This window comes from Narcine bancroftii, chromosome 1 (genome assembly GCF_036971445.1).
Source record: "Narcine bancroftii isolate sNarBan1 chromosome 1, sNarBan1.hap1, whole genome shotgun sequence".
NCBI lineage: Eukaryota > Metazoa > Chordata > Chondrichthyes > Torpediniformes > Narcinidae > Narcine > Narcine bancroftii.
Window position 1 is genome coordinate 360,231,739 of NC_091469.1, and position 26,071 is coordinate 360,257,809.

The 26,071-nt window shown below is 41.2% G+C and overlaps 1 long non-coding RNA gene across 1 annotated transcript in view; it reads left to right on the forward strand.

The window, feature by feature from the left end:
* Positions 1-24,852, forward strand: part of LOC138752630 (uncharacterized) — a 131,042-nt gene extending 106,190 nt beyond the window's left edge. The window contains exons 5-6 of the long non-coding RNA XR_011350788.1: positions 21,932-22,001; positions 24,764-24,852. This is a non-coding gene — a long non-coding RNA (uncharacterized lncRNA). The remainder of the gene's footprint in view (positions 1-21,931; positions 22,002-24,763) is intronic.
* Positions 24,853-26,071: the final 1,219 nt, after the last annotated feature.

Below are 26,071 nucleotides of genomic sequence, written 5' to 3' on the forward strand. Positions count from 1 at the left end.
TATTTTCCACACAGTTTGCCCAAGCCTTCATGCCTTCTTTAAACCTCCTGATTTCCCTCTTCAGTGTTTTCTTGCATTTCATATATTCATACCTAATTTGTTCCTTGCTGTCTATACCTCCTTTTTTCCTCTTTCTTCTTTATAACCAGAACATTGATATTCCTCACAAACCAAGGTTCCCTATGCTTGTTAATGTTGCCTTTAATATTGACATGAATATCTAATTTCCGTACTCTCAAAATTTCAGCTTTGAAGGCCTTCCACTTTACCAAACTCATCTTTGCCAGAAAACAACTGTCCCAAGCCACACTTTTCTGATATCATCAAAATTAAACATAGAACAGAGAATGTTAGAGCACAAGCCCTTCAGCTTCCATGTTGTGCCGACCTATATAAACCGATACAAATTATATAACACTCTATTTTTCATGTATACTAACCTTTCATCAAAACAACAGAAAAATTAAAAATGAAAACGTTTAAAGTCACAGCAAACATAGTAGGGGAAGGAGCAGAGGGAACAAAAGTGAAAAGGAATTGAAAATGCTGGAATTGCATAGTAGATCAGACATTACCTATGGAAAGAGAAACCATGTCAATGTTTCAGGTTTTTTTAATATAATTTTTTATTTTTCACACTATGAACCATATCATCCAAAATATGTACAAACGTTTCTCATTAAATTTACACAGTGGTCTTTTCTCCCTTTTTCCCCCCTTTCCCTCCCTCCCCTCTACCTATCCCCTCCAAAATCCATAAATATTCAACATATACCATGCAATAAAACCATAAAACAATATCTTCACACAAAGGAAAATAAACAAGAAAAATGCGTCATCTATTTATTACTGAATCCAGTCGTTTTTTCTTTTTATAATTTTCATTCTCATTTTAGAGGATGGAGGTCATAGGCAAGCTCTCTGATATGTTCCATGAATGGTTATTTTTTTGGTAGATTGAACTTCTGTAATAATTCAAATAATTAGTTCCACTCTACTCTGTCAAAGGCTTTTTTTGCATCTAGAGCAACAGCCACTGTTGGTTTCTTATTTCCTTGAACTGCGTGGATTAGATTCATAAGTTTACAGACATTGTCCACTGTTCGTCTTTTCTTAATAAATCCAGTTTGATCTTGTTTTACTATTTTCGGTACACAATCGGCCAATCTGTTTGCTAATAATTTCACTATTATCTTATAATCTGAATTAAGTAGAGATATGATGCTGGTGTTAATGGATCCTTCCCTGTCTTTGGTATTACTGTAATTATTGCTGTCTTACATGAATTTGGCAAGTTTTCTGTTTCTTCTATCTGGTTCATTACTTCCAGGAGAGGAAGAATTAATAACTCTAAATTTTTATAATATTCTATTGGGAATCCATCCTCTCCTGGTGTTTTATTGTTCGGCAGCTTTTTTAATATATCCTGTACTTCCTCTATTTCAAATGGTTTTATTAGTTTGTTTTGTTCCTCTTCTTGCAATTTCGGCAGTTCAATTTTAGCTAAAAATTCCTCTATTTTATCATCTTTCCTCTCATTCTCAGTTTGATACAATTGTTCATAAAATTCCTTAAAATTTTCATTAATCTCTTTTGGGTTATATGTAATTTGTTTGACCTTTTTCATTGATGCCAGTATTGTTCCTTTAGCTTGTTCTGTTTTAAGTTGCCAGGCTAATATTTTATGTGTTTTTCTCCCAGTTTGTAATACTTTTGCTTTGTTTTCATTATGTTCTTCTCCACCTTGTACGTTTGTAATGTTTCGCATTTAATTTTTTGTCCGCCAATTCTCTCCTTTTCGTTATATCATCCCTTTTTACTAATTCCTTTTCTTATTTACTATCTCCCTTTCCAACTGCTCTATTTCCCGATTTTAATCCTTTTTCATCTTATTCACATAACTTATTATCTGCCCTCTAATGAAGGCTTTCATTGCGTCCCATAATATAAATTTGTCTTTCACTGATCCTGTGTTTATTTCAAAATAAGTTTTAATTTGGCATTCAATAAACTCCCTAAATTCCTGTCTTTTAAGTAGCATGGAGTTTAACCTCCATCTATATGTTCTTGGTGGGATGTCCTCCAGTTCTATTGCTAACAATAGGGGTGAATGATCTGATAGTAGTCTTGCTTTATACTCAGTTTTCCTAACTCTCCCTTGAATATGGGCTGACAATAAAAACATATCAATCCTTGAGTAAGTTTTGTGCCTACTCGAAAAATATTAAAAATCCTTCTCTCATGGGTGTTGCCTCCTCCATATATCCATAAGTTTCATTTCCTGCATTGATTTAACCATAAATTTGGCTACTTTATTCTTTTTACTTGTCTTATGTCCAGCTTTATCCAACATTGGGTCCAAATTAAGGTTAAAATCCTCTCCTATCAATATATTTCCTTGTGTGTCTGCAATCTTCAAAACAATATCCTGTATAAACTTTTGATCCTCCTCGTTAGGCACATATATATTGAGCAAATTCCAATATTCTGAGTATATCTGAGACTTTATCATTGCATACCTCCCTGCCAGATCTATTTCCTCCTCTATTTTGATTGGTACATTTTTATTAACTAATATGGCTACACCTCTAGCTTATGAATTATAGGATGCTGCTGTTATGTGTCCTACCCAGTCTCTCTTTAGTTTGTTATGCTCCGCTTCAGTTAGATGCGTTTCCTGCACAAATTCTATATCTATTTTTTCCTTCTTCAATAAATTTAGTAGCCTCTTCCTTTTAATTTGGTTATGTATTCCATTAATGTTTATAGTCATATAGTTCAACATGGTATCTTATATCTTGCATACACCTCTTTTCCACCTCTTGGCCACCTCCATCCCCCTTTTCCCCATTTTTATCTCTTAGTTTTCTCTTATTACACTTAATGTACGACAACACATTTAAGACATAAAGTACCCCGCAGTTCCCACATCCATTAATACCTTAACCCCAAAAGTATCCCCCTCTCTGAGTTGCCCCATATCCCTTGCCTGGCAACCACAACTCCCCTTTTCATTTGGATTGCGATTTTGTTCGCAGCGTCAACTGATTTTGCAGTGATGGTTATTCCCCCTCTACCCATCCCTCTCCAGAAAACACTTTTTTAAAACAACGCTCTCTCTCTCTCTTCTTTTTTCCCCCTTACTCCCTTCCTTCCCTTCTCTTTTCCCTCTTTAGTTCTTTACATATACATTGTTATATATACTTTGTCGCTGTTCTTCAGTCTTGTTACATCCCTTCATCTCTTCTCCTGTCCTGCAAACATTCTGCGAATTCTTGTGCTTTCTCTGGATCTGAGAACAGTCTGTTTGCTCCCTGGGTATAAATATTTTAAGCACGGCTGGATGTCTTAGCATGAATTTGTAACCTTTTTTTCCATGAAATCAATTTCGCTGTATTTAACTCCTCGGTTTGAGGGGATATCAGCCCACTGGCGGTGGTCAATGTGGCAGGCACCAAGAGATTTCTTTAGGCAGTCCTTGTACCTCTTCTTTGGTGCACCTCTGTCACGGTGGCCAGTGGAGAGCTCGCCATATAACACGATCTTGGGAAGGCGATGGTCCTCCATTCTGGAGACGTGACCCATCCAGCGTGGACTTGATGCTATCGGCCTCTGCCATCTCGAGTACTTCGACGTTAGGGATGAAGGCGCTCCAATGAATGTTGAGGATGGAGTGGAGACAACGCTGGTGGAAGCATTCTAGGAGCCGTAGGTGATGCTGGTAGAGGACCCATGATTCGGAGCCGAACAGGAGTGTGGGTATGACAACGGCTCTGTATACGCTTATCTTTGTGAGGTTTTTCAGTTGGTTGTTTTTCCAGACTCTTTTGTGTAGTCTTCCAAAGGCATTATTTGCCTTGGCGAGTCTGTTGTCTATCTCATTGTTGATCCTAGAGCTGGATGAGGTCCTCACCCAGGATGAGACATATAAGGCAATTGAACAACTGAAAAGTTGAAAAGCAGCAGGTATGGATGGAATCCCTCCAGAGGTCTGGAAGGCTGGCGGCAAAACTCTGCATGTCAAACTGCATGAGTTTTTCAAGCTTTGTTGGGACCAAGGAAAACTGCCTCAGGACCTTCGTGATGCCATCATCATCACCCTGTACAAAAACAAAGGTGAGAAATCAGACTGCTCAAACTACAAACTACAGGGGAATCACGCTGCTCTCCATTGCAGGCAAAATCTTCGCTAGGATTCTCCTAAATAGAATAATACCTAGTGTCGCCGAGAATATTCTCCCAGAATCACAGTGCGGCTTTCACGCAAACAGAGGAACTACTGACATGGTCTTTGCCCTCAGACAGCTCCAAGAAAAGTGCAGAGAACAAAACAAAGGACTCTACATCAGTTTGTTGACCTCACCAAAGCCTTCGACACTGTGAGCAGGAAAGGGCTTTGGCAAATACTAGAGCGCATCGGATGCCCCCCAAAGTTCCTCAACATGGTTATCCAACTGCACGAAAACCAACAAGGTCGGGTCAGATACAGCAATGAGCTCTCTGAACCCTTCTCCATTAACAATGGCGTGAAGCAAGGCTGCGTTCTCGCATCAACCCTCTTTTCAATCTTCTTCAGCATGATGCTGAACCAAGCCATGAAAGACCTCAACAATGAAGACGCTGTTTACATCCGGTACCGCACGGATGGCAGTCTCTTCAATCTGAGGCGCCTGAAAGCTCACACCAAGACACAAGAGAAACTTGTCCGTGAACTACTCTTTGCAGACGATGCCGCTTTAGTTGCCCATTCAGAGCCAGCTCTTCAGCGCTTGACATCCCGTTTTGTGGAAACTGCCAAAATGTTTGGCCTGGAAGTCAGCCTGAAGAAAACTGAGGTCCTCCATCAGCCAGCTCCCCACCATGACTACCAGCCCCCCCACATCTCCATCGGGCACACAAAACTCAAAACGGTCAACCTATCTCGTATATGTTATATTGCAAAGTTAAAGGTACGTAACAAACATTTTGCACTTGACCTCATCATCAAGATATAGATAAATGTCGCCAGGTGCCCAAACAAAAAATGGTAAAGGGGAGCGAATAGGGGGAGGAGCATGGTCCCAAAGTCAGGGGTTAATAGGTGGATAAGGGAGCGCAGGCACAGCAGCAAGCCAAGGGAGGAGAGATGGGTCTAGGAATAGGGAGGGAAAGGGTGAAGAGCTAATGGAAAGAAGACAAATGGAAGGGAAGAGAGAAAGAATGGAGAATAGGCTAACAGAAACCAGAGAAGTCGAACTTAACGCTATCCAGTTGAAGAGTGCCCAGATGGATAATCAAGTGTAGTTCCTCCAATTTACGGGGTGATCTTGGTGAGATAGTACATGAGGTCATGGGCATACGTGTGAGCATGGAGTGGAAGGATAAATGGAACGGTTCCTTCAGTAGGAAAATTAAAATGGGTCCAGTATCTCTAGGACAGAGGTTTTCAACTTTTTACTTCCCACTCACATACCCCTCTCTGTATTCCCTATTCCATAAGTGTTCTGTGATTAGTAAGGGATTGCTTAAGGTGGTATGTGGGTGGAAAAAATGTTTGAAAACCACTGATTTAATCATACCTAATTGAATTTGTTGTGTGCACGGTTTCATAACTCCAGAGGAAATGGGCCAATGACAATTTTTCTCAAGCAAAATATTTCAGTAACAATTGGATCTGGAACAGTGCTTCTCAACCTTCCCTTCCCACCCACATATGACCTTACGCAATCCTTTACTAATCACAGGGTATCTATGGCATAGGGATTACTTAAAGTCGTATGTGAATGGAAAGAAAAAGGTTGAGAACCACTCTTTAGATTGTAAAGGAAAGTTCAGAACCCAATAACTATAGGATAAATATTTTTCTTCATTCCCCCTTCCTACTCAAACCATAAACTTCTTTTGGATCACAAAAAGACCTGTCTGAGGTGCTGGAGTTCATGCTTCTGTACCTTCTGCCTGAAGGTAGCAGTGAGAAGAGGTTGTGGGCAGGGCGATGGGGGTCTTTCTTGAGGCAGTGCCTCAGATGGAAAGAAAGACCTGAAAGAGCAGTTGCACAGGAAAGACTGAGTACAATGGAGGCTATCATAATTTTATTTTGCTGAGTAATTTGTTAACAATAGCTACTGTCTCTCCCTCCGACTCATTATTTCCCCTCAGCGGCAGTCCACAAGGTTTGTATAAGGTTGTCCTGGGAGTAAAGGATGCTTGTGAAGCAAAGGAATATAACAACAATTTAATACAGCTGAAAAGACAGTGGTTAATAGCTATATTTAAATTTCAATTCTGATTGGTGTCAAATATATTTGTCTTTGCGGGATTAACAAGCAGCTTGAAGTGTGTAGTGTTACAGAGTCTGATTATGCAATCTGGGTGGAGAGCAGTAATTCATCACACACAAACAGCTATGTTTTCATGTTTGTGCCTGGACTTTTGTTGGCATCATTTATCGAACATAATTCTGCTTAGACCACACCTGGAGTAATGTGGTCTGTATTGGGCACCAAAGAATGTATTATGCATTCAGAGAGTGTTGCAAGGAAGACAGCCAGGGGAGATTCCCTGCATACACTCATTGTCTGACCTTCTCTGAAGGTGGAAGAGGGAAGACAACATTGAAGGGCGTCTGCAGGAAATGCCTTACTCCAAAACAACCTGCACAAGCTCCAGTATACATCAAGAGCTGTTCTGTACTTCGTAATTTCAAACACCAAAATATTAGATCACAAGACAGCTAAAGGAGCTCCCATGATATATAATAAACTTTTGTGGATGGCACAGTTAGCAGAACAGTTAGTACCACGTTGTTACAGCGCCAACGATCAGGACCGGGGTTCAAATCTGACACTGTCTTAAGGAGTTTGTATGTTTGTATGTTCTCCCCATGTCTGTGTGGGAGCTCCGGTTTCCTTCTACCCTTCAGAAATGTACCAGGAGTGTAGGTAAATTGCGTGTAATTGGCCGGCATGGGCTCATGGGCTGAAAGAGCCTGTCATCATGCTGTAAGTCTATATAAATAAAAGCCTCCTTTGCAGCTCTACCTCAATGGACATGTAAACCAATGAGGAAAGAGACCTGTTCACAAATAGCATTTCTTTGCATCTCAAGGGCATGAAGTTACTTCCAACTGGTATTCCAAACTATGTGGTAAAGATCCACTGTCCAAGTTGACAAATGGAGTGGCTACCTTTTGTCACCTTCTCTTGCTGTTCTGTCATTAAACTAAACCTGCAAATGCTGGCCTTGCTGGAGCTACTGTAATGGCAGTGCTGACACTGGTGTGGACCCGCGGAGAGTGGGGAGCAGTCATAGTGCTTCCACGGGGTCCAACCTCTCAGTATGACTGCTGTGAGCTCCATATAGTCTTTAAACGGCCTGCAAATTGAGCCGATGGTGATTTTATTTTTTAAAAATTGCAACTGTGGGGTCTGTGCCCAAGGTGCCACTGTTTATGATTGGCAGCAGCCACAAGGGGTTAGTGTCTCCAGAAAGGAGGTTGCAACATACAGCCACTCTACAAATTCCTGTGAGACCATGGCAATGGGCCTCTCCTTGCTCCCTGTCTTCTTCTTCATTGGTCCTGCAGGGCTTACAGCATGCTCACCATCCCAGTTCATGATCATCCACGTTAGCTTTGACATAAAATTCCCCATAATAATGGTCTCATCTGATTCGTATGGGACAATATGAATATGTACTGCTCTTTGTATCTCTGCTCCAAGAGCTCCCACACAAGGTTCACGGTCAGTTGAGATGCCTGTGTGAAAATGCATCTCTTTTAATGACTGCTGCCAGTTTACAGCCCCCTGGTGCCAACTCTATTTATTTGAGACATGGGTTCCCGATAGTACCAGTCCTTGAGGTGGCCCTGTGGAATGACTAGAACAATAATCAGACCCTGACCTTGCAGCAGCAAGATAAGTTAGACCTTCGACACATAAAATTTAGATTTTTTTTCTGTCCAAATGGCAATTGATATTGACATTTGATAATTTACAGATTGGGATTAAGAGGCTAAGATAGATGGAGATGTCCCATCTACTCATGCTCAGTGGCTGAAAGATATTATGTTTATGTTTAGAAAAGATTCGATATTCAATCTATAATTCTATCATAAGATTCCAAATGTTGTGGGGACCATTTTTGAATTATATTCACAATGTTTAGATATATTTTATCATCTATGTTGGCTTTTATCATTCACTTTTAGGAGTGGTTTATTGTTTTTTTTTCTTTCTATCATGCAATGTTGCTAGGGGGATGGCATTTTGATTAACTTTTGATTTTTTTTGTCTTTGTATATTATATTTACTTTTGCCATGTTATTATGGATGCAATGCAATATGTTGATTTGGGTAATTTCTTACTTATATTTTGCATTCCATATAAACTATGTATTGGCTTGGATTTTTTTTAACGTAAAAACTCAACAAAAATATTTTAAAAAGGAAAAGAGAGATGGAGAAAAGATAGTAAAAATATACAGATCTGTGAGGAATTACCCAAATGGTAGGTTTGCCTGGGAGGGCCTCAATGATGAACTACCGTTCCCATAACCCTCTGTGACCCTTACTTAACCCTAGTCTGTTTCGTGAGTCTGCTACACAAAGGATCAGTGAATAACACAGCAATAAGGCAAGAAAAAATGTTGGTCATTTTGTAAAGTGCCAGACTTAACTCCAATGCTGTGGATCAGACAGCAATAACAGTAACTAGAAGATTCCAATGTCCTGGTCACACCTCACTAGTTATCCTCTCAGCAACACTTTACATCATTTCTGGACCAAGTTGATGAAGATTTCCAATATGATTCCAAGAAAGTGAAATGATTTATAAGATGGAATAAAATTCTAGGTGCAAAGCAATTATCTGAAGTCTTACCGTCAAACAAACTTGTATACACAACCAAACTTCAAATATCACCCAGGTAACTAGACAGAGTTCACATTGAGTAAACAACAGTGTTACAAATTTATTAAGATCTGTGGATATGAAAACTATATCAGAGAATATTCTTTCTTTTTAAAATATTTATATTGATTTTAATAAAGTACTGATACAATCAGAGAATATTAACTTCAACAATCAATAACATTAATAAAAATTATTTAAATATATATGATCACTTTAGTGAGGACATGTCATTTACAGTTCTATTACAAAGAGGCATTTCCAATCTACATAGTAAAAACACAAAGATACCAGAGCAACTCAGCAGGTCCCGCAGCATCCATAGAAGTTAATGATATATAACCAATGTTTTGGGCCTGAGTCATTCTTCAGGTATGAGCTAAAAGTAGGCAGGCACCTGAATACAAAGGCTGGGGCAGAAGAGAAGAAAGAGCAGGGGTAGGTACAGAGACTAACACAAAAAGGTGAAAATTTGAAATGGCTAGGAGGACAAAAGAGAAAAGGAGAAAATTGATTGGCTCAATGAATGCAGATGTGGAGGAAAAAAGAAAAGGTGAGAGAGATGGACAGAGCCAGAGGAAAGGGGAAATAGGGAAGGGGTGGGATGGGGGGGTGGGGGGAAGGTGCCTAATAGAAACCAAGGATGTTGATGTTAATGCCATATGGATGGAGTTGAGGAATGGGAAGAATTGAAGGAGCAAATGTGTAGAAAGATAACAGACCGATGTAAGAAGCAGAAAGTTTTGATAGTAGGAGATTTTAACATTCAAATATTGACTGGGACTTCCATGCTGTGAAAGGTCTGGATCGCTTGGAGTTTGTGAAATGTATTCAGAAACGTTTTCTAAATCAATGTATACAGGTACCAAAGAGAGAGGATACAGTACTTGATCTTCTATTAGGGAACAAGGCAGGTCAGGTGACAAATGTATGTTTTGGTGAACATTTTGGGTCCAGTGACCATAATGTCATTAGCTTCAAGTTAATTATAGAAAAGGATAAGTCTGGTCCTCATGTTGCGATTCTAAATTGGAGGAAGGCAATTTTGTGGAAATGAAAAAGGATCTGAAGAGTGGATTGGGATATGTTATTTTCTGGCAAAGGTGTGTAAAGTAAGTGGCGAAATTTTAAGTCCAAAGTTTGCATGTTCCTGTTAGGATTAAAGGCAAAGTTAACAAGCAAAGGGAACCCTGGTTTTCAAGGGATATTGGCGATCTGGTTAAAAAGAAGAGGGAGATGTATAGCAAGTGAAGGCAACAAGGAGCTAATGAGGTATTTGAAGAGTATAGAAAATGCAAGAAAATACTCAAGAAGGAAATCAGGAAGGTAAATAAAAGACGTGAGCTTGCTCTAGCAGATAATGTGAAGGTAAACCCAAAGGATTTCTACAAATATTAAGAGTAAAAGGATACCAAATTGGACCGCTAGAGGATTAGAGTGGTCAACTATGTGGAACCTCATATAATGGGGGAAATCTTAAACAGTTTTTTTTTGTTGCATCAGTATATACTCAGGAAATTGGCATAATACATAAGGAAGGAAGGGAAACAAACTGAAGAGTTATGGAACTTATGGAGATTAAGGAGGAGGAGATGTTTGCTGCCTTACAGCGAATAAAGGTAGACAAATCTCCTGGGCTGGATATGATATTCCCTTGGATCTCGAGGGAGACTAGTATAGAAATTGCAGGGGCCCTGGCAGATATATTCAAAATGTCTTTAGTTGAGGGTGAATTGCCAGAGGATTGGAGGGCAGCTCATATTGTCCCATTGTTTAAAAAAGGCTCCAAACTAAACCAGGTAATTCTAGGCTGGTGAGCCTGATGTCAGTAGTAGGTAAATTATTGGAAGGAGTTCTGAGAGATAGGATATACAGGCACTTGGACAGTCATGGGCTAATTAAGGATAGTCAGTATGGCTTTGTGCATGGTAGATCATGTTTAACGAATCTTGTAGAGTTTTTTGAGGGGGTTACCAAGAAGATAGATGAGGGAAGGGCTGTGGATTTTGTCTACATGGACTTTAGTAAATCCTTTGACAAGTTCCATATGGAAGGTTAGTTCAGAAGGTTCAGAAAGTGGGTATCCATGGAGAGGTTGTAAATTGGATTTGAAATTGGCTGTGTGGGAGAAAACAGAGTGGTAGTGGACGGTTTCTTCTCAGACTGGAGGCCTGTGACTAGTGGTGTGCTTCAGGGATCTGTGTTGGGACCATTGTTGTTTGTTGTCTATATCAATGATCTGGATGATAATGTGGTAAATTGAATCAGTAAGTTTGCTGATGACACAAAGATAAGAGGTGTAGTGGACAGTGATGAAGATTTTCAAAGCTTGCAGAGGGATCTGGATCAACTGGGAGAATGGGCACAAATGGCAGATGGAGTTTAATACAGACATGTGTGAGGCGTTGCATTTTGGAAGGGCAAACCAAGGTACGACATACATAGTGAATGGTAGGGCACTGAGGAATGCGAAGGAGCAAAGAAATCTGGGAATACAGATATATTATTCCCTGAAGGTGGTGTCACAGGTGGACAGAGTTGTAAAGGAAGTTTTTGGCATCTTGGCCTTTATAAATCAAAGTATTGAATGTAAGAGTTGGGATGTTATGTTGAAGTTATTTAAGACATTGGTGAGGCCAACTTTCTGGGTCCCTAACTTCAGGAGAGATATCAACAAGATTGAGAGAGTGCAGAGAAGATTTACTAGAATGGTGCTGGGAGTTGAGTTACATGGAAAAATTAAACAGGTTAGGATTTATTCCTTGGAACAAAGAAGAATGAGGGGAGATTTGATAGAGGTTTACAAGATTATGGAAGGAATAGACAGAGTGGATGCAAGTAGGCTTTTTCCACTTAGTCTGGGAAATAAATATGAGAGGTTATAGTTTTAAGATGAAAGGGGAAAGGTTTAGGGAGAACATTAGGGGAAAGTTCTTCACTCAGAGAGTGGTGAGAGTGTGGAATTAGCTGCCATCTGATGTGGTGAATGCTGGCTCAATCTTAAGTTTTAAGAATAAATTGGATAGGTACATGGATGGGAGAGATCTGGAGGGTTATGGAATAGGAGCACATCAATGGGACTAACAGAATAATGGTCAGCACAGACGAGAGGTCAGAATGGCCTGTTTTCTGTGCTGTGGAAATCTATGGTTCTATGGTTGGAGGGTGCCCAGAAGGAATATGAGGTATTCTTCCTCCAATTTGTGGACGGTCTCAGTCTACATTGGGATATCCCTCCTATTGCAATGGACAAAATGAAGGTGCTGAATGAACCGATCTACCGGTCTGCATCCAGTCTCTCTGATGTGGAACAGCCACAATGGGAGAACTGGATACAGGAAGTGTCCCTTGCAGATTCACAAGTGAAGTGCTGCCTCTCTTGGAAGGACAGCTTAAGTACCTGAATGGTGGTGAGGAAAGAGGTTTGGGTGCTAGTGTAGTCAAAGGGTTAGGTGCAATTAGTGGGAAGGGAGTGGATAAGGGAGTCATGGAGGGAGTTATTCCTGCTGAAGGTGGAGGAGGGAAGTGTCATGATAATGAATATGTATGAGATATACCGGAAGTCACATGGTATGAGAGAGAGATAAGAACACAAGCAGGAGAACAAAGGAAACGGGAGAATAAAGCCACAGAGAAGTTTACCTGATAAAACTTGTGTTTAATGTTTCATTAACTTCACATTTCGTGCCACAAATGTGACATTGGCGACGAGGATGAAAGAAGCTTGAAGAAAATTAAAGACTAAACAAGATTACAGAGGATTACAGACGACTTCAAGGTGATAAGAATTTTCTCTGTGACTCAGTACTTTTGGGGCTGGAATATTTCCTCATGGCTGGGGCAGACGGTGACTTTCTAACACATAGTGGAATTGCTCATTTTGACCCAACGGATGATGCAAGCACTGTAAGTGTGAAGTGGAAGGCATGGCTGGAAGAATTTGAATCCTACGCCAACAGTCGTGGCATATTTCTAGATACCGGTACAGTTGAACAAAAAGCACAGAGAAGGGCGTTACTTCTTTTCACTGCTGGACCTGCAGTTCGGGAAACATTTAAAACACTTTTGAATACTGGAAGAAAGGATGAATACCAGAAAGTGGTAGATGCATTAAATGCACACTATGTAGTGACACCGAATGCTACATTTCAACGCCATTTGTTTCGGAGAACGAGACAAGAAGATGGCCAGACAATTGCTCAGTACGTGACAAGACTACGCCAGCTAGCTGTTGGATGCAATTACATGCCAGCTGATTTGGACAACCAATTATTGGATCAAGTTGTACAGCACTGTAGATCAGATAAACTCAGAAGACGTCTACTGGAAAGAGGGAGTGAGTTGAAACTCACCGATGCTTTAACCATTGCTGCTGCATTAGAGGCTGTTGAAGGGCAATTTCATACCATGACCCTGAAAGACAACTCAAGCCAGCAAATTAAGAGGCTCTCACATCGCCATAATCAGCCAAGATATACGCCGACGTGGAGTGTAATCGATGTGGAAACCGAGGTCACTTTGGAAAAGACCCATATTGCCCGGCCAAAGGTAAAGTTTGCAGAAAGTGTGGAGGTAAGGACCACTTTGCAAAGAAGTGCAAAAGCAAGTCCAATGCAGACCAGAAGAGGAAGAGTACAACTTCCAAAGGCAAAGTCTGGGGGAAAGGAAAGTATCCTGGAAAGAAAGATACCATTCGCCAGATAGACGGTGACGATGACGATACCCAGGAGGAACAGAGTTGTTACCAATTTACGTTGAATGAAGTACATCATGAGAAGGTCCCAGTGATCATTGGTGGAGTGACAGTGCAGGTCATTGTAGACTTGGGCAGTGACAGTAATGTGATTGATCGACATTTATGGGAGAAGTTGAAAAGGAAAAAGATCATCTGTACCTCAAAGAAGTGTTCCAAGAAACTGTATCCATACACAGCAACCAAGCCATTGCAGACCATTGGATGTTTTACTGCAACTGTTGAAGCTGGAGATAAGTACACCGAAGCAGAGTTTATGGTCATAGAAGAGAGGGGAGAACCATTGCTGAGTAGAAGCACAGCGCAAGACCTGACAATACTTCATCTTGGAGCTTGTGTCAATTCAATTCAGTCATACGAGGATATGAAGCAAGAATTCCCCGCAGTCTTCCAAGGAGTAGGAAAGCTGAAAGGTCGACAATTGAAGCTAGCGGTAGATTAAACGGTCAAACCCAAGGCACAACCAATGCGCCGAACTCAGTATGGACTTCGTGGGAAAATCGAAGCCAAAATTAAAGAATTGATCGAACAAGACATTATTGAACCGGTGGAACATTCGACACAATGGGTCAGTCCCTTAGTGATTGTGCCCAAACCAAAGGGTGACATAAGACTATGTGTTGACATGAGAATGGCCAATGAAGCTATAGTTAGAGAACGACACCCAATACCAACAGTGGAGGAAATACTTCAAGAACTAACTACCAGCAAGGTATTCTCAAAAATTGATCTGAAATGGGGCTATCATAAAGTAGAGCTGGATCCAGGTTCCCGGGAAGTGACAACATTTGTGACTCACTGTGGATTGTATCGTTACAAGAGACTATCATTTGGAATTAATGCAGCTTCGGAGATCTACCAGTATGAAATCCATCGAGTGATTCAAGGCATTCCTGGAATTGCCAACATTTCTGACGACATCATAGTCCATGCACCAATGAAGGAAGAGCATGACAAACGGTTGAGGCGTGTACTATCTAGACTACAGGAGGCAGGCCTTACCGTGAATGGAAACAAGTGCCAGTTCGGTGTGTCAGAAATGGACTTCATGGGACACAGACTTACACGGAAAGGACTAAACCCTGCAGAGGCCAAGGTGAAAGCTATTGCAGAGGCACGTGCACCTCAGAACGCAACAGAGGTGAGGAGTTTCCTAGGATTGGTCAATTTTTGTGCAAAGTTCATTCCTAATTTCGCTACAGTGGCAGAACCACTAAGGAAACTAACCAGGAAAGGTGTACCATTTCATTTTGGATCTGAGCAGAAGAAAGCGTTCACAGCGCTGAAGCAAAGCCTGACAGATGCAAAAACTCTTGGATATTACGATCCGGCGGCATCAACCAAAGTCATAGCGGATGCCAGCCCGGTTGGTTTAGGAGCCGTGTTGGTCCAGATGCATGATGGAGGACCAAGAATCATTGGCTATGCCAGCAGATCGTTATCAGATGTGGAGAGAAGATACTCTCAGACAGAGAAAGAAGCACTCGGACTTGTATGGGCCTGTGAGAGGTTCCATGCATATTTATACGGCATTGAATTTGAACTCATCACAGATCATAAGCCATTAGAGGTGATCTATGCACCTAGATCAAAACCATGTGCCAGAATAGAGAGATGGGTACTCAGACTACAACCCTACAAATATAAAGTAATCCACATTGCAGGGAAAGCAAACATTGCTGATCTGCTGTCCAGATTGGTGAAGGATGGTGGTCCACATTCCAAGTCAGAATTGGGATCAGAAACAGAGAGCTTTGTACGCTTCATAGCTATTCAGGCGACACCGAAAGCTGTGACTACGAAGGAGGTCGAGAGAGAATCCGAACGTGATCCAGAACTCATGGAAGTAAGAGAATGCATTCAGAGTGGACAATGGGACAAGTGTACTCACAAGGCTTACATTCCCATTAGAGACGAACTTTGTTGCATCGGACAGTGTGTATTGAGAGGTTGCAAATTGGTGATACTGCGAAGATTGAGACCAAAGATCGTATCCTTAGCGCATGAAGGACACCTAGGTATTGTTGGTACCAAGCAAAACCTCAGGACCAAGGTATGGTGGCCAGGTTGTGATAAAGACGCCGAGAAATTTGTTAAAACTTGTCACGGATGACAAATCACAAGTAGGAGTAATCCGCCAGAACCGATCCGGAGTACGCAACTCCCGACAGGACCATGGATCGACGTAGCTGTTGATTTTCTTGGACCTTTACCGACGGGTGAATCAATTATGGTAGTGATAGACTACTACAGCAGATATCATGAGTACGTGGTGTTGAAGTCCACAACCACTGAAAAAACAATACAAGCATTAGCAGAGATATTTGCAAGATATGGATTACCTGTTACATTATACTCTGACAATGGTCCACAATTCATTTCAGAGACATTTGCGGAATACATGAGGACCACAGGTATCCACCATCATAAAGTAACTCCGAAATGGCCGCAAGCCAATGGAGAAGTAGAGAGACAAAATCAGTCAATTGAAAAACGATTGAGGATTGCACACGCAGAAGGACAAAATTGGCGAGAAGCATTGCTATCTTATGTGGCTGTCTATCGAGCAACGCCTCATGCAACCACTGGAAAAAGTCCTGCAGAAGCATTTTTTGGAAGAAAAATCCGCACAAAAATGCCAAAAATAAAGGAAATCCGAGACGACCAGGAGATGAGGGACCACGATGCTGAAAAGAAAGGTGCAGCAAAGCTGTACACAGATTCGAAACGTGGAGCCAAGTACTCAGACATCATGCCAGGAGTTAATGTTCTAGTGAGGCATGAAACTGGTGGTAAGCTAGACACACCTTATTACCATCAACCCTATACTGTCGTATCCAGAAGTGGCAGTATGGTGACAGTCAAGTCTCTGACTGGAGTCCTGTATAAGGGAAATGTCTCAGGTGTAAAAAGGTACCAGTCCAGAGATACATCGAGCGAAGAGGTTGAAAGGCCAATACGAGATGCTGAAACTGAGAGACCTGATGATGTTTCAGAGGCAGTTACCAGCACTCCTGATGAAGTGACTAGAGCGCCAGAAACACCCGAAGCCGTGGTGAGCAGTATTTCTGATGCTGAGAGTGAACAACCGAGAAGCGACGACAATATCGCAGGCAGGCCGAAACTAAACCGGAAAGCGCCCAAACGACACAAAGACTTTGTGCCATAGTTTTAATAAGAACTTTGGGACAGTATTTTAATCTTATATCATAAAGTGCATGTATGAATGCTGTAGGAAGTAAATTTTATGTAGTTGAGTTATAGTATTACCATTAGTTACGATGTTTGTATGTTTCCGAGGGATATTGGAAAGTGAAGGTAAAGTTTATTTCTGATTAAAGGAGGGATGTCATGATAATGAATATGTATGAGATATACTGGAAGTCACGTGGTATGAGAGAGAGATAAGAACACAAGCAGGAGAACAAAGGAAACGGGAGAATAAAGCCACAGAGAAGTTTACCTGATAAAACTTGTGTTTAATGTTTCATTAACTTCACATTTCGGGCCACAAATGTGACAGGAAGGAGAGGAGAAGATGTGTCTGGTAGGGGGAATCATGTAGTTGGTCAGTGAAATGATGATATGTTGGATGCAGGGACTAGTGGAGTTGTAGGTTAGGAAAAGGGGAATTTTGTGGTTGTTGCATATAGGCACAGAGCAGATGTCTGGGTATTGGAGGATTCGCAGGTAAGAGCTGAGTTGTAGGTAGTAAAGGGGAAGTCATGTTGTTTGAAGAAGGAGGATATCTCAGAGGATCTGGAATGGGAGACCTTGTCTTGGAAGCAGGTGTGATAGAGATGGCAGAATTGCAAGAAAGGAATAGAATCCTTGAGGTAAACGGTATGATGATATGTCTGAGATTTGTCAGAGGTTTGGTCCTGTCGGTCTCCGGGGCCAATGTAAGAGCTTACAACAGAGGTTCAGTCCTTCAGGCTCCCTGGAATCCCAGATGCATCATTCCAGCATTCTGCCCACTCTGGACCTTTATCACAACCTCAACTATCTCAAATTCATCACTCCCCTTACTTATTTTAATTTCAAACCCATCAGAATGTTTTGACGTCCTCTCTCTCTGCACTAATCCAAACTTCACTATCAGACCTATGGAAACGACTGCTGTTGTAATGATCTGGTGCACTGACCTCTATCTGGCCAAAGTCAGATGACAACTTTCTCATACCTCCTCTTACTTTCCCCTTCAACAGCACCCCACCAAACCACGGTTTCACACACCATCTCTGAACTCATAGCTTCTGTTCATCTCCCGATCACAGCCACCAACCTTACTGTTTCTCAACATTATTATGCCCAGATCTACCTCCTACCCAAGATCCACAAACATAATTGTCTTGGCAGAACCACCATTTCCATGTGTTCATGCCCTTTTGAACTGGCATCCACTCACCTCGACTCTGTTTTGTATCCTTTAGTCCAGTCCCTCCCCATATACGTTTGCGATACTCAGTGACCTCCATCATTTCAACAACTTCCAGTTCACTGAACTTGATGGCCTCATCTTCACCATGGACATCCAATCACTATACAGTTCCATACCCCACACCGGAGGCCTCAAATCCTTTTGTTTCTTCCTCGATAACAGACCCAAACAGTCCCACTCCACCAGCAAACTGCTCTGCATGGCAGAACCTATCCTCACCCTCTATAACTTCTCCTTTGACTCATCTCACTTTCTCCGAGTCATGGGTACCCACATGGGCCCCAGCTATGCCTGACTTTTTTGTTGGCTATGTGGAGCAGGCTAGGCTTCTCAACTCTTCCACTTCATTGATGACTATTTTGGTGCTGCCTCATGCACCCATAATGAGCTTGTTTATTTTATCCACTTTTCCGCCAACTTTCACTCTGACCTCAAATTCAATTGGTCCATCTCAAGCACACTCTCCCCTTTCTCAATCTCTCTATCTTCATCTTGGAAGACAAGTTCTCGACAGAGATCTTCTACAAACCCACCAACACCCATAACTACCTTGACTACACCTCTTCAAGATAAAGATTCCATTCCTTTCTTGCAATTCTTCTATCTCTGTGTATCTGCTCCTGTGATACTGAAGAGTAAAACGATCAATTTCCTTCTATCTCCGAATCCTTCTTATTCTTTTTGTTGCTGTAGACCCTGAGCACACTGTGGACACCTCTGGTCTCTAAAATCTGTCCGATGAATATTGAGCAGCAGAATTAGAAAAAACAGGACACAAAGAGTTAAAATGCAGTGAATGCAGCCACCAAGACCAGCTCTCATGAAGTACTGGACACCAGCCAACAAGGCGGCCACCAAGCCCAGCTCTCACGAGAGGTTGGATAGCAGCCAACAAGGCAGCCACCAAGCCCAGCTATCAAGAGAGGTTGGATAGCAGCCAAATGGCGGCCACCAAGGCCAGCTTTCCCAAGAGGTTGGCCACCGCTGCCAACCTCTCATGAGAGGCATTATTTTCCACACCAAACCACGGTTTGATTTTCACTGTAATCGCGAAAGCTTTACATTTTTCTTTTATTTAAAAAAAACTCATTTGGATGTGTGAATGGACGCAAGTTGCATAGGTCGCATGTCGGGGAGTACTTGTAGTCATATCCAATTATCACCAGGTCTGTTAGCCTGTGCCTCTCCCCTGGCCCTTTCCTACCTTTTCTCCCAGCATTTCTATTCAGACACCTATCTGCCATTTGCTCATAGATTGAAGAAGAGTTCAGGCTCGAAATGTTGTTTATATATCTTTACCTCCCATGGACACTGCGAGACCTCCAACATTTCAGTGTTTTTACCACAATTACAGCATCTGTATCTTTTGTGTTTCACTCCATTTGTGGCCTACAATTCTAATATTTCCAAACTGAGATCTGAATGATGTAAAATAGCTTAAGCTTTTAAGGGTAGTTTACATTTTAGTGTAAAGGATTTATGATCTGAAAATGCAACAGTTGGAGTCAAAATTCCACTTTATAAAACAAACTTCGTGCATTAGTTTATGTCTTCATGTTTACCAGTGTAAAGTCATCAACAATGGCCCAATTCTATTTGGGAAATGTGAAAGATTTTGGTGGCATTTTTCCATGTAAATGCATATGCTTGGAGCACTTAAATTGGTGAGAATACTTATAATCAAGAAAGCAATGGTGCTGGATTTTTTGATGAGTATTGAAAATGAATATATCCCACGTAAAGTGATGAGATTGCCGGGGCCTCAATGAGAATTTTTGTATCCTCATAAGTAACATGTGAGGTTCCAGAAATTTTATAGCAGCTTTGTTCTAGAAGTGGAATATGGATAATCCAGGAAATTATTAACTGGAAGTCATTGTCAGGTTAGGGACAGTCAATATTGCTTTGAGGAGGCAGGTCATGCTTTATCGATTGGATTGAGTTTTTTTGAAGACATGGCAAATGTGATTGATGAGGTCAGGGCAGTAGATGTTGCCTCTATTGACTTTAGTGAGGCATCGGGAAAGGTCTCTTATGGTAAGCTGGTTCAGGAGGTGCAGATGCATGAGATTCATGGTGATTTGACAGTTTGGTTATGGAATTGGCTGGCTCGTAGAAGACAGGGGGTAGCGATGGAAGACTGTGATTTGGGCTGGGGGGGCTGTTACCAGTGGTGTTCTGCTGGAATCAGTGTTGTTTCTTGAGATAGATGTGAATGACGTGGATGAAAAAGTAGGTAGGTGCAGGTGACACTGAGGTTGGTAAAGCTGCAGATGGTGCTGAGGGCTATCAGGGAAAACAACAGGATATAGATCAGTTATTGATATGGGTAAAAATGGCAGATGGAGCTTAATCTAGATAAGTGAGAAGTGAGGTCCAATGTAAGGGCAGACCTCATTAAAACATTGACATACATAAAGACATGAGGGTCCAAGTTCATACCTCCTTGAAAGTGGCCATGCGGTAGATAGGTTGGTGAATAAGGCATCTGGTATGCTTGTTTTCATTTAATACACAAGTTTGGAAATCATGTTAATAGTTATATTAAGCTTATATTAGGCCATGCTTGGAATACCATTTACAATTCTGGTCGCCTCATTCTAAGAAGGATGTAGAGGCTTTCTAAATGGTACAGAAGTGGTTCACCAGGATGTCCGGGGAGAGATTAGATCAGTGATTCTCAACCTTTTTCTTTCCACTCACATACCACTTTAAGTAATCCCTTTGCCATCAATGCTCTGTGATGAGTAAGGGATTGCTTAAGGTGGTATGTGAGTGGGAAGGGAAGATTGAGAATCTCTGTTCTAGACCTAATTGTTACTGAAATATTTTGCTTGAGAAAAATTGCCAATGGCCCATTTCCTTTGGAGTTATGAAACCGTGCACATAACGAGCCAATTAGGAACAATTAAAACAGTGGTTTTCAAACTTTCTCTTTCCACCCATATGCCACCTTAAGCAATCCATCACTAATCATAGAGCACCTACAGCATAGGGATTTCTTAAAGTAGCATGTGAGTGGAAAGAAAAAGTTTGCGAACCACTGGATTAGACAAACTTGGATTGCTTTCTCTGGAGCACAGGAGCCTGAGAGAAAACCTGATAAGTTTATAAAATCATGAGAGGCCAAATTAATAGGTGGGACAGTCGGAACCAGGTAAAAACATCACACTCTAGAGGATGCACATTTAAGGTGAAGAATTCTGAGGGAGATGTGCCAGGGAAATATTTTGTACAGAGTTGTGGATGACAGGAACACACTGCCAGGAGTAGTAGTGGAAGCAGATACCACAGTAGCATTTAAGAGACTTCCAAACAGACACAAAAATATGAAGGGGATGAAGGGATATCAATTAAATGTACGCAGTAGAGTACTCATTTTGACTTCATGTCCAGGATAGACACATCACCTTAGGAGCCTGTTCCTGTGCTGTTTTGTCAGTGGACGAGGAAATGAACAGCTGCAAGACATGGAGTAATTGTTTAGTAATTTAGATTTTGTTGAATTAATTGAGATTGGCCGAAGATATTGAGTTGTTTAAGAGTTCTAAAGCATTTGCAACTATTTCTCATTGGTGTTTTTTTTGTAATTGGTTATAATTATATCAATTGTTTAATTTAAACTGGCTTTTAATTGTTTCCCAGCCAGCTGAAAGGATTGTGTTTTACTCCAGAGATGGCAGTTGCTGGAATCTGGAGCAAAGAAAAACTAATTATTGGAGGATCTCAGCAGATCAAACAGATCCAGCTGAGCTGGATCACACATATTTTTCAGCTGGTTGGATGACAGAGTCTTTCTTGTCAATTACTAAAAACATCCAACACATCTTCATTCCCAATTTCACCAGATACTGGCTTTGCATTGCATATTGCCTTATCACTGCATAGGGCTTCACCATTGAGGATCTAGCTGCTTAGGTAAGTAATTTAACAATGTAAAATCTGTAAAAGTTGAAATGTATTTTCTACAAAGGACAAAAGTGAGTGCAAACACAGCACTATGGGCAGCAAGTTCTGAGTTATTATCAATCCTAATTCTTTAAAACCAAAGGTGTCTTCAGTTTAATACCTTTTAATGGGAACAGCTCCATACAAATTCTTGGCCTCAGTCGTAGATCTATTTTATATGATAAACATCAAGCATACCTCTATCAACCAAGAATTCTGGAATGCTGCCCATATATTTTCAATGGAGGTGTTTCTAGGAGATTGCTGGAGCATACTGGTATTATGGTGTGAGATAAACTACAAATAAATACTGTGGAACTGATGACATGAGGGGAAATAGAGTCCATTGCAACAGTTGATTTTGCTTAAGTTAACACTTGCTACGTGAAACTCCCACATCCTGCAAGAACTGCACATCTCCATTACTTGCCCGTACTGCTGCTTATTTCAATAAAAGTAGCTTGGTTCATTCTATTTGAATTTTAGTTGAACTGTTCCACTTAACTTGGCCAAAAATACTTGTTATGAGGGTTTGTCCTTTTTATTTGTTTTCCATAGCAATTCCAAAAGGAACAATTGGCAATTGTCTGCATAATTATCAGTGAATTTGATTTGATTTTGCACTATGTGATATGTTATTTGCACAAGCACAATGATGGATGCACCAAATTTCTTACTTGCTCTACCCACACAGGTACACCAACAACAATTATATCGGTAAATTACCATGATATACTATGGGACAGAAATTAAAATAGAAAATATGGAAGAATCAGTGAAGAAATATTCACAGTTGCTGGACGTCAGTCCTTCTTCCTGAAGGTTCCAGCAGGAAGTGATTGTGACCAATGTGATGAGGCATTTTTATGAATGTTAACTACCTTCTTGAGGCACCAACTCACATCAATATCTTCGGTAGATGAGAGCTCAATGCCTGTGATGGACATGGCTCAGTTTGCTACTTTCTGTAGCTTTTATCCTTCTGGGCATTCAATTTTCCAAACCCAGCCTTGATGCGACCTATCAGTATACTTTCCACAGTGTACTTGCAGAGGTTTGACAGAATATTCAATGATATGCTGAACCTCCTCACTTTTTAGAATGTAGAGGCATTGCTGTACCTTCTTCATAGATGACTCAATATACTGGCTCCAGGAGAGGACCCTGATATGTGGACGCCCACAAACCTGAAGATACTAGCCCTCTCCACTGCATTGTGACTAATGAAGATATGCTTGGTCCCTCAGCCTGTCTTTCCAAAAGTTTACAATAAGTTCATTTTTCTTGCTGATGTGGTTCAGACACCAGCCAACCAGATTCTCAATCTCCATCCTATATTCTAGTGCATCATATCCCGTTATTCAGCCACAAGGAGGTGTCATCAGTAAATCGATAGATTTCCTTGGAGCTGAACTTAGCTACGCAGTGATGGGTGTGGAGGAAAGGATTAAGTACGCAGGCTTGAGGAGCTCCTATGTTGATGGTCAGTGAGGAAGGAGTGGGATTCTTGTACAAAGGTGCACAAAGCACAGAAGTGCTGATCTTTTCAGTGTTTGTTCACAGGTGTTTGTATGACCACATTCCAGTGATGAATTCTTCCAGTGATGGAGTGCTTAGTTACTTCATTTTTACAACCCACGTTAGATCAGGTGTTACTACTAATGTTTCCAATTGTCCTGAGTTTAATAGTCTGGGTGCATGACTTTGGGCTATCAACACTATCTGAGCTGTTTTGTGGAAGTATTGATTCTGCTCTGCTCCCCAGTCTTCTATTGTAGAACTGTTGAAAAATATTAACTTTAATCACACATCCCCATGTCCCCTCCCTTCCATGCATAATGTGTTGGGACTTACTTACGAGAAGAGTATGCCATGCCCAATGCCTTTGGATTGAGGTTGGAGTCTATTCTCTCCAGGAATGTTTATAATTTAGGCACACAGCATGGTAACAGACAATTCTGGCCGATGAGCCTATGCCACTCAAATACACCAATTAACCTACAATCCATATGTTTTTGGAGGGTGGGGGGAAACTGGAACACCTAGAAGAAGCCCATTCAGGCATGGGGAGAACATACAAACTCCTTACAGACAGTGCCTGATTCAAACCCAGATCACTGGTGCTGAAGCCCAGCAGTGCCTCTGCTTCCTGTGAAGACTTAGGGAAGTTCATCTCCCTCCCTCCATCCTCACTACATTCTACAGAGGATGTATTGAGAGCATCCTGTGCAACTGCATCACTGCCTGTTTGAAAGTTGTACCACCTCATCAGTGGAAAAGATCATTGGGGGCTCTCTTCCTACCATGAAGGACATCTACAACACTCAGTGCAGGTGAAAGGCAATAAACATTGTAAAGGACTCCACACATCCTTCATGTAATCTATTCTCCCTTCTGCCATTTGGTAAGGGGCCACTTGGCCCCTTACATCCAGATTGGGCAACAGTTTTTCTCCCCAAGCTATCAGGCTCCTGAATTGCCAGAACATATGTGGATAGTGTTCCATGGACTTTTATTGTATAGGTCTTAATATTTTAATATGTTTGACGTATTCTAACTTGCATTTATGTAAATATGCTCTGTGGTCCTGGAGAAACACTATCTTGTCTTTACCGTACAAGCATGGTATGAACAATTGTGGTGAAACCACTATTGTTTAAATTACATGACGTTTCCTGGTTGACCCTGCTCTCACTGACCAGCTTGTGACTCCTCCCCTTTCTCCCCCATAGAAGCTGTCATGCCACAAGCCTGTCCCCAGTTTGAGTCTGGGTCAGCATGAGCCAGCAACACAAGGGATGTTGTCCATCTCTTGCTAATAAAAGCCTTTAGTTTCCAATAAATTCAGCCTTTGTGTAATTGATTGTGCATCAACAATAAATAAAGGTGACTTGACTTGACATGTAATTGCAGTACACTAACCACTATGCTAACCTAATATCTCAGCAAAGTGGCATTGGGCACTCATTCTTTATACTGCATAATTTAATTGGCCCACGTTCATGATTTCTATAAGTCGTTACACATTTATCATAAATATTTTGATATGTATTTCTACTACTTCTAAATAATTTTCATCATGACGGGCAATCAGACACTAAGTATAGGCAAATGTGGATGGAAAATAATGCTCAAATAAATATCTCCAACCCTCACACATTCAATATCAACCTCCAATTTCCATTCCCCCCCCCCCCCCCCACCAACCCCAGTATGTCCCTTTTTCCTCATCTCTCTACCTCTTTTCCTCTGGCTCCCCATTCCCTTCCTTTCCTTCTATCAGAGAGTACATTTCTTGCCCTCTGCTGTCTTCCCCTACCACTTTTTAGGTTCTTTAGGATATTGAAGCAAGTCTGCATGACCTGCTGAGTTTTCTTCAGCACATTTGTGCATTGCACTTCTCAGTTTCTTCCTCTTCTACCATCCCACGTGTATTACCTCTTTCCTGTTAGTATGTGTTCCTCCAACCCCCAACTTTATATTCAGGTGTCTGTGTGATTTTCGGCACCTCTGAGGAAGGACTCAGGCCCAAAATAGTGACTCCCTTTTACTTCAGATGGATGCTACGTGACCTGCTGAGTTTTTCCTGCGTATTTGTATATTGTACTAGAACATGGCACAAGATTCTGCTCAGTATGTATAGACCAGGAAGAACAGCTCTAAGCTCTCATCAGACCGAGACTGCTCACACTTTCATGCAGTTGACTTTTCCGTTACAGGGTTTGAGTCCAATCTACTCTTCCATTCGCTCACAAGCAGATGGTGTTTGCTTATTACACTGAAATTCCTGCTGTGGGTCGTTTTCTCCCTACTACATCCTTTTCAAAAGCCAAAATGTCACACCCTTTATTTTGGAACATCAGAAGTATTCCTTTCATTTTAAACAACAAAGAATGTTATTTTTAAAATTTTATTTACAACCATTGAAACTCATGCCTCCCAATTTCATTCCATTTGACCTACAACCTCTTCCCCTGTGGCTGCAGGAAGTGCCAAACTTGCACTCACACCTCAACTCTCTCCACAATGCGGAGCCCCCG